This window comes from Pseudonaja textilis, chromosome 2, assembly GCF_049901715.1.
Source record: "Pseudonaja textilis isolate UNSWEBS1 chromosome 2, rPseTex1.2, whole genome shotgun sequence".
NCBI classification, from domain to species: domain Eukaryota; kingdom Metazoa; phylum Chordata; class Lepidosauria; order Squamata; family Elapidae; genus Pseudonaja; species Pseudonaja textilis.
In genome coordinates, this window is record NC_141991.1 from 147,263,123 (window position 1) to 147,278,869 (window position 15,747).

The 15,747-nt window shown below is 43.2% G+C and overlaps 1 long non-coding RNA gene across 2 annotated transcripts; it reads right to left on the bottom strand.

Moving 5' to 3' along the window:
- Positions 1-4,695: 4,695 nt before the first annotated feature.
- On the bottom strand, positions 4,696-12,165 carry LOC148127154 (uncharacterized). Of its 2 annotated transcripts, none has more exons than XR_015741986.1 (3): positions 12,028-12,165; positions 6,883-6,948; positions 4,696-4,768 (listed from the first exon to the last, which is right to left on the bottom strand). It is a non-coding gene; the product is annotated as an uncharacterized LOC148127154 (long non-coding RNA). The 2 variants fall into 2 exon arrangements; XR_015741987.1 differs by lacking the exon at positions 4,696-4,768 and adding an exon at positions 5,465-6,129.
- Between the last annotated feature and the right edge of the window lie 3,582 nt (positions 12,166-15,747).

A 15,747-nucleotide genomic window follows, 5' to 3' on the forward strand; every position in this document is an offset into this window, starting at 1 on the left:
AACATTTGTGATGTTGAATTCCCTGCCACCCAAATATTTTAAAGACCTTTCTCATAAACATGCCAATTAATTTCTGGCCCAGTCATCTAAGTAAAAATATTAGAACCTGGAGGTGGAGGTCTTCTCATTGGTACCTTATCCTAGTTCCTTAGAGTAATAGGTTAAAATGAGTTCATGTTTTGTTAGCTCTGTTGGATAGTTAGATAATGATTGATTGATACGCAAGGACATGATTTGGCTGCTGGCATTTGTCCTCCATGATTGGTCAACTGAATAGTCCATTAATAGCTCATGTTATAGAAAAGAACGGAGTGGGGTGAGGAGAATAAAATTTCCTGAGATTTTTTTTTGTTTGCAAGAATTTGGGTGGTGAAAATGGTGAAATTGCTCTTAGATACAATCAATTTTTTACTATTGCATATTTAAATATTTTAGTTCTTTAGTATGTTTTTTTTTAAACCAATCAGCTGGGTTGACTATCACAGGGATCTGAAGGACAAACTATTACAATAAAAATGCATGCAATATTTTTCCCAAAGAAACCTTAAAAAAAAAACAGATTTAGCAGGCTTCAGACTAGAGTGGATGGTACTTAACCTTTTTTTCTATAATCCTTTTTTCCCTAGTCAGAATCCTCTCAAACTACTTTCTCCCCTCAATAAGGATTAGCACAAGGGTCTTCAAACTTGGCAAGTTGAAGACTTCCGGACTTCAACTCCCAGAATTCCTGAGCTAACATGACTGGAGGAGGAATTCTGGGAGTTGGTCCACGTTTGAAGACCCCTGGATTAGCATCTAATTTGAATTTTTATTTTAAAAGGACCACATTTTGAACAATGATTGCAGTTCAGCTAAAAAATAACATTGAAAAGTTACAGGCAGTTGCTCTACTATATTGCAAACATTCATCAAATTTATACAATTAAAAAAATATAGATTCCAATGAAGGAATCTGGGAATTTTAATTTGGTGAAGGCTATATTGTCTAGGTTTAATAATATATGAAAGGACTGCGGTAGTTGTGGATTCATCCTCATACAATGTAATTTTTTTCTTTGAAGAGTTTTATATAAATTTAATCACTATATTTTATTGTATATCATTGTTTTATTTTTGTCTGTTAAATGAGACGGACATTTAAAAGCATTAAAAAATGTTAGTCTCCTATGATTCTAGAGATCTCTTAGCTTATAACTTCCACTCTAAATATGGGAATTCCCAGGTTCATAATGAAGAAATACATGTTAAACTAGTTATATGTTTTTTACGGGATTAGAAATGAATCATAATCCATGGGTGGAGTTTGTAGAATTCAGAAGAGTTTAATCTCATCTCAATTTTTTTTCATCCTATGTTATACAGCTTCCGCTGTTATGCCTATGAGAAGTTTTGGTGTACAGAAATTGCCTAATGTGGCACTGTCCAGTTGTAAAAGGTACAAGCCAGTTGCAGATTTCCTACCTCAATGAAAACTAGGGACTTGAAAAGAAAACTAGTAGGCATTTAGCACCCATAATTTCTCCAAGCCAATTTGAAGTATATTTGAGCTGAGGCATATGACGCTGCATTCTGCTGAACCTTGTGCCGCTTTGTGTGGAAATATCTATTTGAAACGCTTTATGACCCCAATGTGGCTTCAAAAGATTTTATATTTCTACAAAGCACATCTTTTCTCATAGGTGGCCCTTTCTCTCAGTTGATGCCAACACATCTCCATTTCTAGCAAGACAACCTCTCGATAATGAGCAATGCCTGCACCCATATGAGTCACAGGGCTATTTCAGTCTTCCAGAGCAGTAGAGCGCGGGGGTTGGGGAAGTAAATGCTGTTGGGTTCACTTGGGCCAGCAGGGGGCACTCTAGGAAGAAAACCAGCTGATGAAGGGATCATCTTAGCCTTTGCTCAGGATGGCGGGGCCAGGGGTACTGGTGGTGGCAGGAGGCATTTGGTTTATTGTCATCGTGGATCAGCTGAGAAATCACTGTGTGATCATAGATATTTTTAGAGCAAAATTTGCCATAGGAAGAGCTGGAGAATGAGGGTAGGCGAGAGCGTGCCTTATCCCTCTCTTAATCTCTTCCTCCCAGCATCTAATCAGGGAGGGACCAGATATTAACCCAGCCCTGACCCACTTTGCTGCCTACCACCCAGGAAGCCACCATTTCCTGCCTGGGCTCAGCCCACAGAACAGAAGAGACAGCAGAGATGCCTGCTTTAAAGACCTGCTATATACAGTGATTGCTATTGGAAGGCTTTTAAATTATGCTGCTATGAAGTAGATTGTGAGGAGCTTAAATCCCTTTAATGAAATGGCTTCTAAAGGCAGAGGGCAAGTAAAGAACTATAATAAAAAGGAACAGCATGCTATTCAGGGTTCCAGCCAGCTGGCTGGGGTTATTTCTCCTGGATCCTCCATTCCACGGTACGGCATTCGGTGTCTATTGGATGTGTGCAGTCCTCGTTAATCTGATTTGAAATCCCCCCCCCCCCACCAGAATTCCCTTCCCCCAGATGGTTTTGTGCTGGGGATAACATGCTCCCTTGGAATACTGATAGGGCAGAAGGGCCCTTGCAACAGAACAAGCTTACTAGAGGTCCCACAGACAAATAAATACAAATGGTGATAAATTAATCTGGTTCAAGATTAATGCAGAGCTCATCTTTTTGTGCGTGCATGTGTGTGGACCCCTGAGTTTCTAAGTTATTTGTGTGGCTTGGTGTGAAGTTCATGTATCAAGGTAGTTCAAGTTTACTAACTCAGGGATGTTTTCAACTAAGCTAGCAATTCAAGCTTGGGGCACAAGTGGAAGATTGTGCCGTTTGAAAGTAATATGTCAACCTTTTTTTTTTTCAACACGCCCCACTGCAGCCAACTGTGAGGCTGACTAGGAAAAGCAGCTTCGCAGCCACAGTCAAGACACATGACTCCTGAGTTTGCAAGTGCCACGGAAAGCTTTACCTAGAAAAATGTGGGGTGCACCACTGCAAAATAGTGAAGTAATGCATCTAAGGAAACAAAATAGAGCCTTTTTGGTCTGAGAACAAATCTGTTCCAAAGGCTGATCCCCTTCTCTGTGGAAAGCTCTGGAGACACAAGAGGAAAATTTGCTGGGGTCTCCAAAGGCAGGACTTCGCAGCACTTCACAAATCACAGTGCAAATGTTCTTCCAGACTAGTCTTTGCAAAATGCGTAATAAAAAGTGGATTAATAAGTGCTGGTGAACCTGACAGATAAAGGGATTTAGGATTTATTTAAAGCCTTTGAGGCCAGGATATGCATCTAAGAAAGAACAACCAGAGGAAACCGGCTTTGAGGCCTTGGTATGCTGCAGGCTATGCTGGAAGAAGGGTTTAGTTCCAATCCATCCCTGTGTCTTTTTACTACACGTTCTGTAAGATGTCCAGGAGGCAGCAATCTGCACAAGATACTTTTTTGAGCCCAGCAAGCTATTACATTTAACCTTTTTTTAAAATCCATTATCTTTTTTTTTCAAAATAGGAAGCCTGTATGTTGCAGAGCAAAGCATGCCTTAAGCATAACCCGTATTTGCAGTGACAGAGGCATTCTTAGAAAATGGGATGGTGAATAGGGCTGAAGGCAAGTTCTTCATTTGATTTTTAGTAAATAGAAGTGTTTGAGTCTGGCCACATCTCCCATGGCAACCATTGTTGCAAAAATACCTGCATATCCAAACATGCCCATTGGCTGGAATCTTTGCTCTACCCTACTCTACAAGGGTCCTTTTATGACTTGTGGACTCCAACTCCCAGAATTCCTGAGCCAGCCAAATCATAAAAAGGCCATCATTTCCCACCTCTACACTACCCAGTTAGGAATAACTGACCTCCAAAATTTCCCAGGAAAAGATATCCCAAACTGTCAAGGTCAGGTGGAATCATATTTTTCAGCTTCCAAAATCCAGGATGGCTTCAGCCACAAGGGTTTTATATTTGCAGTTGTGTCTCATCCCATCAGTGGCTTCCCGGTTCAAAATTCTGTACATAAATTTTCTTTTTGTGTGTGTGACTTAATGATGATACCAAAAGAAAATGTTTATAATGGGTATGTTCTTTTGCAGGAATTGAAATAATTAGGTTAAGTTTAATAACCAAAATACAAAGCAATTTTCATGAGCCTGGAGTTCTCCAGATACATTATAACACGAGGCCCATAATCACCAGGCACTGTGAGAACTGTAGCCTAACCTATTGGGAAGGCAGTAGGGAGAAAGCTATTTTAATGTGCTTACCTATGGGGGTTTGGGGGAAAGTAAACCACCCTGAGAGAATAAGAAGTTTAACCCTTGGCTGCCATCCAATGGTTATCTGAGATATTACAGCCCATGTATGATGGAGGGGAGGTTCTAAAGCTCCTCATCTTGACACCCCCTCCCCAATCTATCTATGGGGCACTCTTTTTTCTCCTTCCTTTCTCTTCAATCCTCCAAACTCAATTTTTTAAATTGGGTATTGTTTTGTGTGTGTGTGTGTTGTTTTGTTTAACTGACTACTGTGTTTACCCTACATTCTTGGTGGTTAAACTACAGTTTATAAAAATAATAACTGGACTGTCTTAATATTTCAGGTAAGGGCTGTATTTCTTCTGAATTTCAGCTGGACTTACTTTTGAGGAGCTCCACCACTGCACTGGAAGTATAATTCCTATTGGCTCAGTGTTAGTTTTCACTGGTATCTTGATGATACCATATAGTAGCAGATAAGTTCTTTTCCAAATCAGTTTGGCTCATTGTGACTTCGGGGACACATTCTGGAGACAGAAATACAGAAGTGTATTTGTGCCTCTTACAGAGTGTTTTAATTTTTCACTCTAGCCTGCCGCCCTGGGCATTCCTCGAAATCTCTAATTTGAATACTAATGAGGCCTAAACCCTGTTTACCAGGTTTCAGAGGCACAGAGATATAGAGAACTTATTCTGGGCACCAACAAATGTTCCTGCACATATTCCAGTTCTTGTTGTGTTCTAATATAGCTACCAACATTGCAATAAAACAGGCAAATTCCCTATGGCGTGCGCTCTCAGTTAATTAGGGGAAGCACCTGAATTTTCCATCTCAAGTGCCCTGATTGCTCCTGAGTTTTCTAAAGTCTGTTTTTATTTTAGATTTCATTGTGTGTGCTCTAAAATACTTGCTGTTTCTTACAACAGAATTAAATGAAAGGGGGGGGGGAAGGGCACTCACATCATTAGGGCCAAAAAGATATTTGAAACTGTTGGCTTGTTTGCCTGTATGTTTGAATATTATTCTCTATATTCTGTTTCAATGGTCTAGAATCATCCCTTCAACTTCCAATGTAGAGCACTACTTTTTCCAACTCCAGTTCACTCTCAGATTTATGCCATGTTGACATTTATTTATTTGTTATAGTTATATCCTACTTTTCCGTAGGGTTGTGTATTCAACATTATCTTCTCCTGATTCTCCTAACAACAACCTGTGAGGTTGAGTTGAGAGAACGTGACCTGAAGTCAATCAAGGAGGTTCTTTGCCTGAAGTTAGAGTAGCCCTGAGTGTCTCCAATCCCAACAGTTTAACTGCTATACAACTCTGGCTTTTATGATTATTGCTTAATATGCATTCATTCTGGCAACTGTGGATTTGTAATGAGGTCTAAAGTGATATCAGACCAGGACTGGGGAACAATTGGAAAAGCTTCCTCAAGTTGTGTTCAACTCCTGATGTCTTGTATAACCATATCCACAACTGTACAGTTTTCTTGCCAGCAAAATGGAAGTGGTTCACATTGCCCTATTTTTAGATTTCTTAATGGCCTCTTTTCCAAGGAGTGACCAGTTTCAGTCTGGCTTAATTGTGTATGCGTGTTTGTGTGGGAAGCAATGGTCAGACAGGATAGGAAAGTTGCAGATTCGACCATTTAGTCAGCAGCCAAGCATTTTCAAGCATTTCTCCTAGTTTCTGTAACAGGTGACATGAAGGCACCTGCACAGCAAGCACATTTTAATGCTGTATCATCATCTACAAAATCACTTACTTCAGCAAGAACTCAAGGACAGTAAGTTCTTAACTGCTGGGTGATATTTCTTTCCACGAGCGTTGGGTGAGAAACTGTCCATGCATCCATTTTATCTCACTATCTTTCCCAATTACCTAGTTGTTGGAATACATTTAAATTAGATAGACAGATGATAGGAGAGCGAGAGAGAGAGAGAGAGAGAGAGCATTTTGCCTCTCAGGTTGGACTTTCGTTCTGCTCCTGGCAGAGCACCCTTTTTGGCCAATTTTCTATCTGAGGTAGGGAGTCTCTCTCTTGCACCATCTTTTCTGATTCTGGCATCATCAGTAGCAAATCCCAGCCCTACAGTATCATCGTAGCACTTTCGCCATTTCCCTGCCTTCCATCCTGCTAGGTTGCCATGGTCACAGTGGTTGTGACAGGGAGAATTTCCAGATGATTGGAAGAATAGTTTTCCTGACCTGGTTCAATGCTTCAGCAAACAGGCTGTGTTCCAACCTATTATTGTAAGGTCTAGGTTAGGAATGGTTGGCAACCCCAGTAATTCTGGAGATAGCACAGTGGGGGGAGTGAGACACTTCATCCACATGTGAGACCATCACATTTAAGCAGTAAAATCCTGCTGGGAACAGCACCCAGGAGCTTATCTCTCAACCCTAGTCCTGACTTCATATGCAGCTGGAGCCCAGCCAGGGCTCAGGAGCAGACTATAACTGACCAGATGCCAAAGTAAGCAAAGCTTCTCCACTTTTAAGAGGTGGAGAAGGAGAGAAGGAACAAGCAAAGCCTGTCATCTCTGGAGCATCTGTCTTCATTCTAAGCAGAATGAAGACAGGAGTTAGACAGACTCCTCTTGGCTTGTAGGGGTGCTGCTATGGTGGACTCACCCATTCTAGCAACTTTACAAAACCCAGGGGCTCCTTGAGGATCCGGAACTGTCCAACTGCCACAAGCTGTAGAAAGAGAAAGGAAAATTGATTTAGAAACCTGTGGAATATATACATCTTAAGATGCTGCATTAAGCAGAAACCTGTGCTGGTCCAAAATCGCAGACCTTTTGACATCTTTCAGCTGAAGGTGAATCTGAAATCTAATGAGCACCAAGGATAGGTATGGCCATGAAGCTCCCCCTCCCCCTGGTCCTGTCTTCTTTTGTCTCATTCCATCCCCCACACTCCACTGCTTAGATCAGTTGGGATCCATCAAACATGTTCAAGCCAAGCAAACATGCTAAGGAACAGAAGCTGTAGCTGGAAGCTTTCTGCCACACTTCTTAGAATCATTTATTTAGTTTGGGGTTTTTTGTCTAAGCACCATGACAAAAAAGAGATATAATAACCTTGGAATCACACAGGGAAATGCCCCAGAGTGTCTTCTGAAAATTTCCAGCTTCCCTAGCCTGACATCATCTGGAGATGTTAGAAGGAATTTCCAAGAATCATGGGAATTCTGGCAATTCCAGCCCCAACATATCCAGAGGATGCCAAGTGGAAGAAAGGTCTAATTGGATTTCCTTTAGCTTCCCTTGTAACCAATAATCATACCACAATCCTATATAATGTGATTGAAATAGAGTAAGCTATATGACATTTTTCTGGGCTGCTTTTTTGCTCTTAAAAAAGAGGTTGGCTCAAATGTGTGTGTGTTTTTTAAAAGCAATTATAAATAACGAACTGATAAAACCACAGCAGGAGGAGCAGTGAAGAGAAAGAAAAATTGTTCAACACTGTTGACAGCAAAGATAACTAGCTTAGAAATCCCCCCTTTCCCCCATTTGCTAGGGTATCTTAATGGAGATAACTGAAAGAAGCACATTCAGTAATTTGTGGTTGTGATGGCCTCTCTTCCTCACAAAGCACCTTCCCAGGGAAGTGAGGGCTAACTTATTCTCAGCATCAGGTAGGTTTGGGATTGCATCAGGTCAGGGAAGGCTGTTCAATTCTTCTACCAATGTTTTGGAAGGCGGAGACTGTCCTAGAAAGAGGTCAAAAACGATGCATAATCTAATGTGGCTTTTCTCTTAGATAGATCTGTTCCTGTACTACAGGCAGCAAACTCAACAAAGGAAAAATGTATCAGAGATTTTAAAAGGCTCATACACCTCGTGTGTGGTGCACATGAATGCTGCAGTTTTCTGAATGCTAAAATCTCCCATCTATGTATAAATATTAGGTAGCATTTTCAAGAATCAAAACTGCTTCCTATAGCTAATCATATAGATTAACTCAGTAAAGTCAACACACTAGATATTATTATCTCCATGGTGTCCTTGGTTTCATGATATATGCCAAAAATATGCCTTATGACAACAGACTGGCACGATAGTCATTATATCCTCTGGTGCACTTTGAGACAGACATAGGATTGCCAAGGCACATTGAGTGACACAGATCCTTTCTTCATATACATCTATGAGTAGTTACATCTGCCTATACTGCACATCATTCCACAGTTTTCCACCATTCTAGATGATCCCATAACCATTTTGTCCCACATTTGTCCATCTTATGCTGATATACAACTGAAAGCCCTGTTCTCTTATGACACACACATCTCTGACTTGCATAGCCTCACACAGGCAATGTGATACCACTGACTACGCGCACCATCCAGTAGCTGAACTGTCCTGCAGGCAATAGAGCAAAACCTCTTATCTTGTTCACAAGCAGCTTGGACTAATTCTGTTTCCCAGCATCTCCTGCCTTGCGTGAAAACATGCCTCGAGATAATTCACTTATCACCAGTGAAAAAGCCAGGATGTTCAAAAGCATTGGTAGCAGCAACAACATTCCCCTCTCTGAGAAAGTGGATTGATTTGCATTTATAATTTGATCTGTTCTGGAAGAAATGGAGAGCTCCACATCTAAAATATATAAAATATACAATCATTACATTCAACTGAAAAAGAAAGAAAGAGTTAAAAGCCAACAGAATCAAACACATTTTGTCTTGAAGCTCACAAAAGCCAAATAAATGACCACTATTTGCTGGTCAAACACCCATTGGGGTTGGATGGAAACATCATCACCAGAAGCCCTCTCATATTTTTAATCATGTTTTTGTCCTTTCTTCTTGTTAAGTTCCAAGGTAAGAAACAAGGATTGAGAGAGTCTGCAGTCCTAAGTTTCCTTATTACCCAAGGGGACTTACTTTTGAGCAACCATTTTAAAATTGAGCAAGAAGTAATGTCATGTGACAATCTTATCTGGAATATCCCCAAGATAAGGGGATATCTTCTCTCAAGAGCCTTAGTTAGGGCTCTTCCTCATATGCCCCTAATCAGGAAACACATATAGCCTCCTAGTCTTTCCCATGCCACTTGTCGGTGTCTCATTTCCAGCTCAGAGCAGAGGCAGCTTAAAGTCGACATCAGCAGTTGAAATGTAATTGAAATTTAACATTGTGTTTTCCCTCTATCCCACCACACATTTTTGCTAAGGACACAACCTAGCACATTTGATCAATAGGAAGCTGATGATGTGGTCAGGCATTGGGATGTGCCCAGTTCCTAGCCACTTTGGACTGCTGTGATCACCCCAACCCCCCTCCCTCCCCAAAATCACTGAATGCTGCTCAGTATGGCCATATCAGTTTGGGCTGAAGGAGACACCAGAGATGTCGCTGCTGCAGAGGCATCTGCTTGTCTAATTCTTGGCTAGCACTTTCTGAGGTTCTTATCGGTCTTAGGCAGGATCTTTATGTGTACAGGTCTAATGCTCTTTTGAAAGGGCGCCGGGTATGTGTACAAAAATAGCCTGGCTGACAGGTACAGACGTGAGAATACCCGTTCCTGACCCCATAGAGGCAGCTGACTAAGCCTACCATTCAAAGGACCTCATCTACACTAATTCAGTTATGCTGAGAACAATTAGTGGCTGGGTTTCCTGCTGGCAGGTGGTCCCAGTGAGAGGGGAAATGTAAACGGGAGAATCCACCCATCACTTTCCTTATCTTGTCCTGCATGAAAGCTGTAAGGACATTCACGAGCCTTTTGAGTGAGACTGAACAGGGCTTGGCCATTGGGACAGTAAACCGTAGGGATGTTTTCCCACTGGCTGGTGGACGGCACTTTAACATGGACATCCGGCTGTTCTCTTAATGCTTCTTCTTATGCAAAGAACAGCTCAAAATTCAATGTAAAAAAAAAAAAAATCTGCATTTCTCCCTACCATCTTTCTGGTCTGTTTAAAGAACTCTGCCCTCAAGGTACTTCAGGTCCCCAATGACACTTCATCCCAAAAAAGGGGAATAGGGAACACAAAGTCCATGCCAGTCCTTGGGTCTCCCTCAAAGAAAACTTCCACTGCGTTGAAATATGAATCTCACAGCCTGTGCAACAACGTTGCTTCACTGAACCTCCTCCATCAGGGCAGAGAATTAGAAGCCACCTTCATTCCCAAGGGGGAAATCACTTCCTTTTGCAAGTCGTCCCCTCCGCCTGGTGCATCTTGCTGCAGTTGCTCTAGGGAGCAGGAATAATTAGAAACTGCCCCTAAGCGACAAATCTTATTTTGCCTGCTCTCCATTTCTTCTACTCTAGTATCTATAACTACCTCTCTCTGACTCACCCCTTTTACCTACTGACATCCTTCAAAATATGATCCAATAAAACCTCATCTCATGCCCGCCCCCCTCCTTCCTCGCTCTTCTTCTCCCTCCTCCTTTCTCTGGCTTGGGGTTATTCCGCAGCCATACCAACAGCCTCCCTTCCATCCATCATCTCCTGCACCCCACCAAGGGAAGGGCTGCCCCCTTTACCCTCTGTGTTCACTTGCATTGCCTGCCTGGCCACCCTCCTTTGGGTAGGAAGCACCATCGTTGATTTATTCATTCATTTGGTAGAGCTCCAAGGAAAAGAGAATTGTGCATAGAGTTCCGTATTATTATCCGGTTAATCTGTTTTTCTCTTCCCTGCAAATCACCTTGCCCAATTCCAACGACATGCCCAGCTCCAACTCTGCCAATCCTCCTTTCTCCAATTCCCAGCTATGGTATTGCGACTAAGCCCACCCACTTCTTCAGTACTTGCAGACACTTTCTGCATGCACCGGATTCCCGACCAACTTCAGTGCAGTGATATTGATTGCCATCACTACCCCACCCCCCACCGTCTGTTTACTGTTGTGGCGCTTTCTCTTTGCTAACCCTCCTCCCTCCCCCTCCCAAAAGATCCCCCACTTCTCCCCATGCCCTTTGGCTCCCTAAATGCAGCCTAAAGAGCCTATTTTATATTGCGCAGCTTTATTGCATCACCCCAGCCATTTTGGTTGGCTGCTCTTCCTTCTCACCCACCTTCCTCCACAGTCTGCTGCAGTGGCAGCGGGCAGAATGCTGCTGTGCCTGTTAGATTACCTAGGGGTGTCAGCTACAGTCTAGAGCTGCTGTATCAAGTTATAAATGGAAAAGGATTGGGGTGGGGTGGGGGGAGGAAATACGAATGACCTCCATCTCTGCCAACAGAAATCTGTCTGTCTGTCTGTCTGTCTGTCTGTGTCTGTCTGTCTGTCATCCATCCATCCATCCATCCATCCATTTAGATCATCTTGAATCTACTTTGGCACCTGCCTTCTCCAGAGTCCCCATTTCCCGCTGCCTCACTGCAGCAATTTCACAGCCTCCTCTCCTCTTCCCTCCCTTCCACCCAGGATGGGCTCGGTGCAGCTCCTACAAATCGCTGCAGTGGGTGATGTGAACTCCCCGCGGTTCCCTTGGTCTGCATCCCTCCCCCCCCCCGCCCCCACTTTGGGAGGCTGCTCGCCTAACTAAACGTCCTTCCAACCCCGACCCCGTTCCTCTCAAAACGGAGGCTCTTGTCTTGCTGCACCTCGCAGATGGTGCTGCTGCCGCCACCCGCCGCATCTTCTTGCTGCCTTTAAGAATCAACCTCGGATCCAGGCAGGATGGGAATAAAGCGGGGGAAGCGGCCACTGGAAGAGTGGGAGCCAGCTTAGCCGACCAACATCCCAATGTGGGGGTGCGCGCTAAGGAGGCTGTGGGGAGCTGTTCCCGGTGTTGAAATCCTCAGCGCTTACCTGATTGACGACTTCCATCTTTGCTTGGGGAAAGCGAGGGCGACGCAGCAGAGCGCAGGGGAGGTTGGGGCCGGTGGGGGGGGGATTTTATCTGGAGCAGCCTTAGAGGGAGGGGCGAAGAGCGTGAGAGGGGGGAGAGTAATAGCGGTGGGGAGAGATTGGAAGAGCCGGGAGGGATGACGTCAAAGCTACTGGCAGGCGAAGCTAGGATGAGAGCCATGTTCTTTCTGGGCAAATGGAGAATACTTTTAGAGTGGGAAATGGAGGTTAAGTTAATGCTAAAGCTAAAATTGCTTTTCTGCTCTGGTTTTTGCTCATGTTTTGCTATTGCAATCCGCAATAAATAGAATTCCCATTTTGTGTGTGTGGATTTCCATAGTATATGTGTCATACTAGACTTAATTTTGAGATGTGCGGACTTCAGTTCCCAGAATCCATACCTTCTGCATGCTGACTAGGGAATCCTGGGAGTTGGTCCATACAACTCATATTTCCTAATATTGAGAAAGACTGCTCTACATAGTAAAAGTAATGCTAGGCCTCTATGCCTAAAATACAGGAATGCGACTGAAAGTGAATGGAATATAAAGGGAACACTTATCACAATGTAACTCCAAGTCAATCACACTTCTGTGAAATCAAACTGTCCACTTAGGTGGCAACACTGATTGACAATCAATTTCACATGCTGTTGTGCAAATGGAATAGACAACAGGTGGAAAGCAGAGGCACTTAGCAAGACATCCCCACTAAAGGAGTGGTTCTGCAGGTGGTGACCACAGACCACTTCTCAGTTCCTATGCTTTCTGGCTGATGGTTTGGTCACTTTTGAATGCTGGCGGTGCTTTCACTCTAGTGGTAGCATGAGACGGAGTCTACAACCCACACAAGTGGCTCAGGTAGTGCAGCTCATCTAGGATGGCACATCAATGCAAGCTGTGGCAAGAAGGTTTGCTGTGTCTGTCAGCGTAGTGTCCAGAGCATGGAGGCACTACCAGGAAACAGGCCAGTACATCAGGAGATGTGGAGGAGGCCCTAGGAGGGCAACAACCCAGCATCAGGACCGCTACCTCTGCCTTTGTGCAAGGAGGTACAGGAGGAGCACTGCCAGAGCCCTGCAAAATGACCTCCAGCAGGCCATAAATGTGCATGTGGCTGCTCAAATGGTCAGGAACAGACTTCATGAGGGTAGTATGAAGGCCCGACGTCCACAGGTGGGGGTTGTGCTTACAGCCCAACACCGTGCAGGATGTTTGGCATTTGCCAGAGAACACCAACACTGGCAAATTCACCACTGGTGCCCTATACTCTTCACAGATGAAAGCAGGTTCACACTGAGCACATGTGATAGACGTGACAGGGTCTGGAGACGCCGTGGAGAATGTTCTGCTGCCTGCAACATCCTCCAGCTTGACCGGTTTGGCAGTGGGTCAGTAATGGTGTGAGGTGGCATTTCTTTAGGGGGCCGCACAGCCCTCCATGTGCTCCCCAGAGGTAGCCTGACTGCGATTAGGTACCAAGATGAGATCCTCAGACCCCTTGTGAGACCATATGCTGGTGCGGTTGGCCCTGGGTTCCTCCTAATGCACGACAATGCTAGATCTCATGTGGCTGGAATGTGTCAGCAGTTCCTGCAAGACAAAGGCATTGATGCTATGGACTGGCCCGCCCGTTCCCCAGACCTGAATCCAATTGAGCACATCTGGGACATCATGTCTTGCTCCATCCACCAATGCCACGTTGCACTACGAACTGTCCAGGAGTTGGGGGATGCTTTAATCCAGGTGTGGGAGGAGACCATCTGCCACCTCATCAGGAGCATGCCCAGACATTGTAGGGAGGTCAAACAGGCACGTGGAGGCCACACACACTACTGAGCCTCATTTTGACTTGTTTTAAGGACATTACATCAAAGTTGGATCAGCCTGTAGTGTTTTTTTTCCACTTTCATTTTGAGTGTAACTCCAAATCCAAACCTCCATGGGTTGCTAACTTTGATTTCCATTGATAATTTTTGTGTGATTTTGCTGTCAGCACATTCAACTATGTAATAAACGAAGTATTTAATAAGAATATTTCATTCATTCAGATCTAGGATGTCTTGCTTTTGTGTTCCCTTTATTTTTTTGAGCAGTGTATTTCATCATAACATAGAAGATGGCAATTGCAGTGTCTTCCTCAAATGGGGAAATGGCTCGTTTTAAGCCACTTTTCTGGGAGGGCTTTAGATTTAAAATCAGATACAGACAGGTAGCCCTTCAAGAAGATGCTGCCTTCAAACAGAAAAGTGCTCTGATGTTCTTAGAACAAAGGACTGTCTTCTTATTGTAGCCTCAATGGTTTTGTGTATGATTTTAAAAAGTCTACAGAAAAATTGTTTTAATTATGTGCCACTTTTCAAAATCAGAGGATTATAGAAAAAAAGAAAAGGCGGTGGGTGGGTATGTTGCTTTTTTAGAATGTGACATGAGATGAGTGCAATCCATAATTTTGATGAACTGCGATTTTAAAATATAGCTTCTGTTAATTGAACAGTAACTTCCATTTTTCCCCATAGAAAGGGGAGAACATAGAATAAGAGTTTGAAGAGACCTTGAGACATTCTTTGGGCTTGGGTGGGGGTCTGGATTGGAAGACTTTCAGCATCCCTTTCAACTCTTATGATTCTGTTCCATTATTGTTATTTTTTCCTACAATCACACAGAAAGAAGTGTATCCATGGGATGGATGCAGTGCTCTAGAAAGGATAACAATAACAAAACAGAATAATTAAGAGTTGGAAGGGGCACTGAAGGTGCTCCAGTCCAGACCCCCACCCAAGCAGGGAACCCTACATTATTTCAGACAAATGGCTGTACAATCTCTCCTTAAAAATCTCCATTGATGGAGCACCCACAAGTTCTGGAGACAAGTTGTTCCACTGGTTGATTGTTCTCACTGTTAGGAAATTAATTCTAGGTTGCTTCTCTCCTTGATTAATTTCCATCCATTGTTTTTAGTCTCATCTTCTGTGCTTTGGAGAATAGATTGACTCCCTCTTTGTGGCAGCCCCTCAAATGTTGGAACACTCCTATCATGTGACCCCATAGTCCTTCAGCTTCAACCATAACAATACAAGAGCATGCAATAGATACAAACTCAAGGTAAACCACACCAAACTCGATTGCAGGAAATACGACTTCAGCAACAGAGTGGTCAATGCCTGGAATACTCTACCTGACTCTGTGGTTTCTTCCCCAAACCCCAAAAACTTTAACCTTAGACTGTCTTCTATTGACCTCACCCCTTTCCTAAGAGGTCTGTAGGAGGCGCGCATAAGTGCACCAATCGTGCCTACCGTCCCTGTCCTATTGTTTCTTTTTATTTTTCTTATATGTATCCATTTCATGTATTCATAACTATGTTTATACATACCTGTTATCTTATAATCGCTTGACAAAATAAATAAAATAAATAAAACATATCCAATTCCTGCAACCGTTCATGTCCAGCCCCTTAACTCTATTTTTTGCTCTTCTCTGCACTTTTTTTTCTAGAGTCTCAACATTTCTTTTTATATTGAAGTGACCAAAACTGGATGCAGTATTCTAAGTATCGTCTTACCAAGATATTATAAAATGATACTAACACTTCACATGGTCTCTATCCCTCTGTTAATGCAGGCAAGGACTGCACTGGCTTTTTTTGGAGGCGGGGTGGCTGCAGGAAACTGCTGGCTCA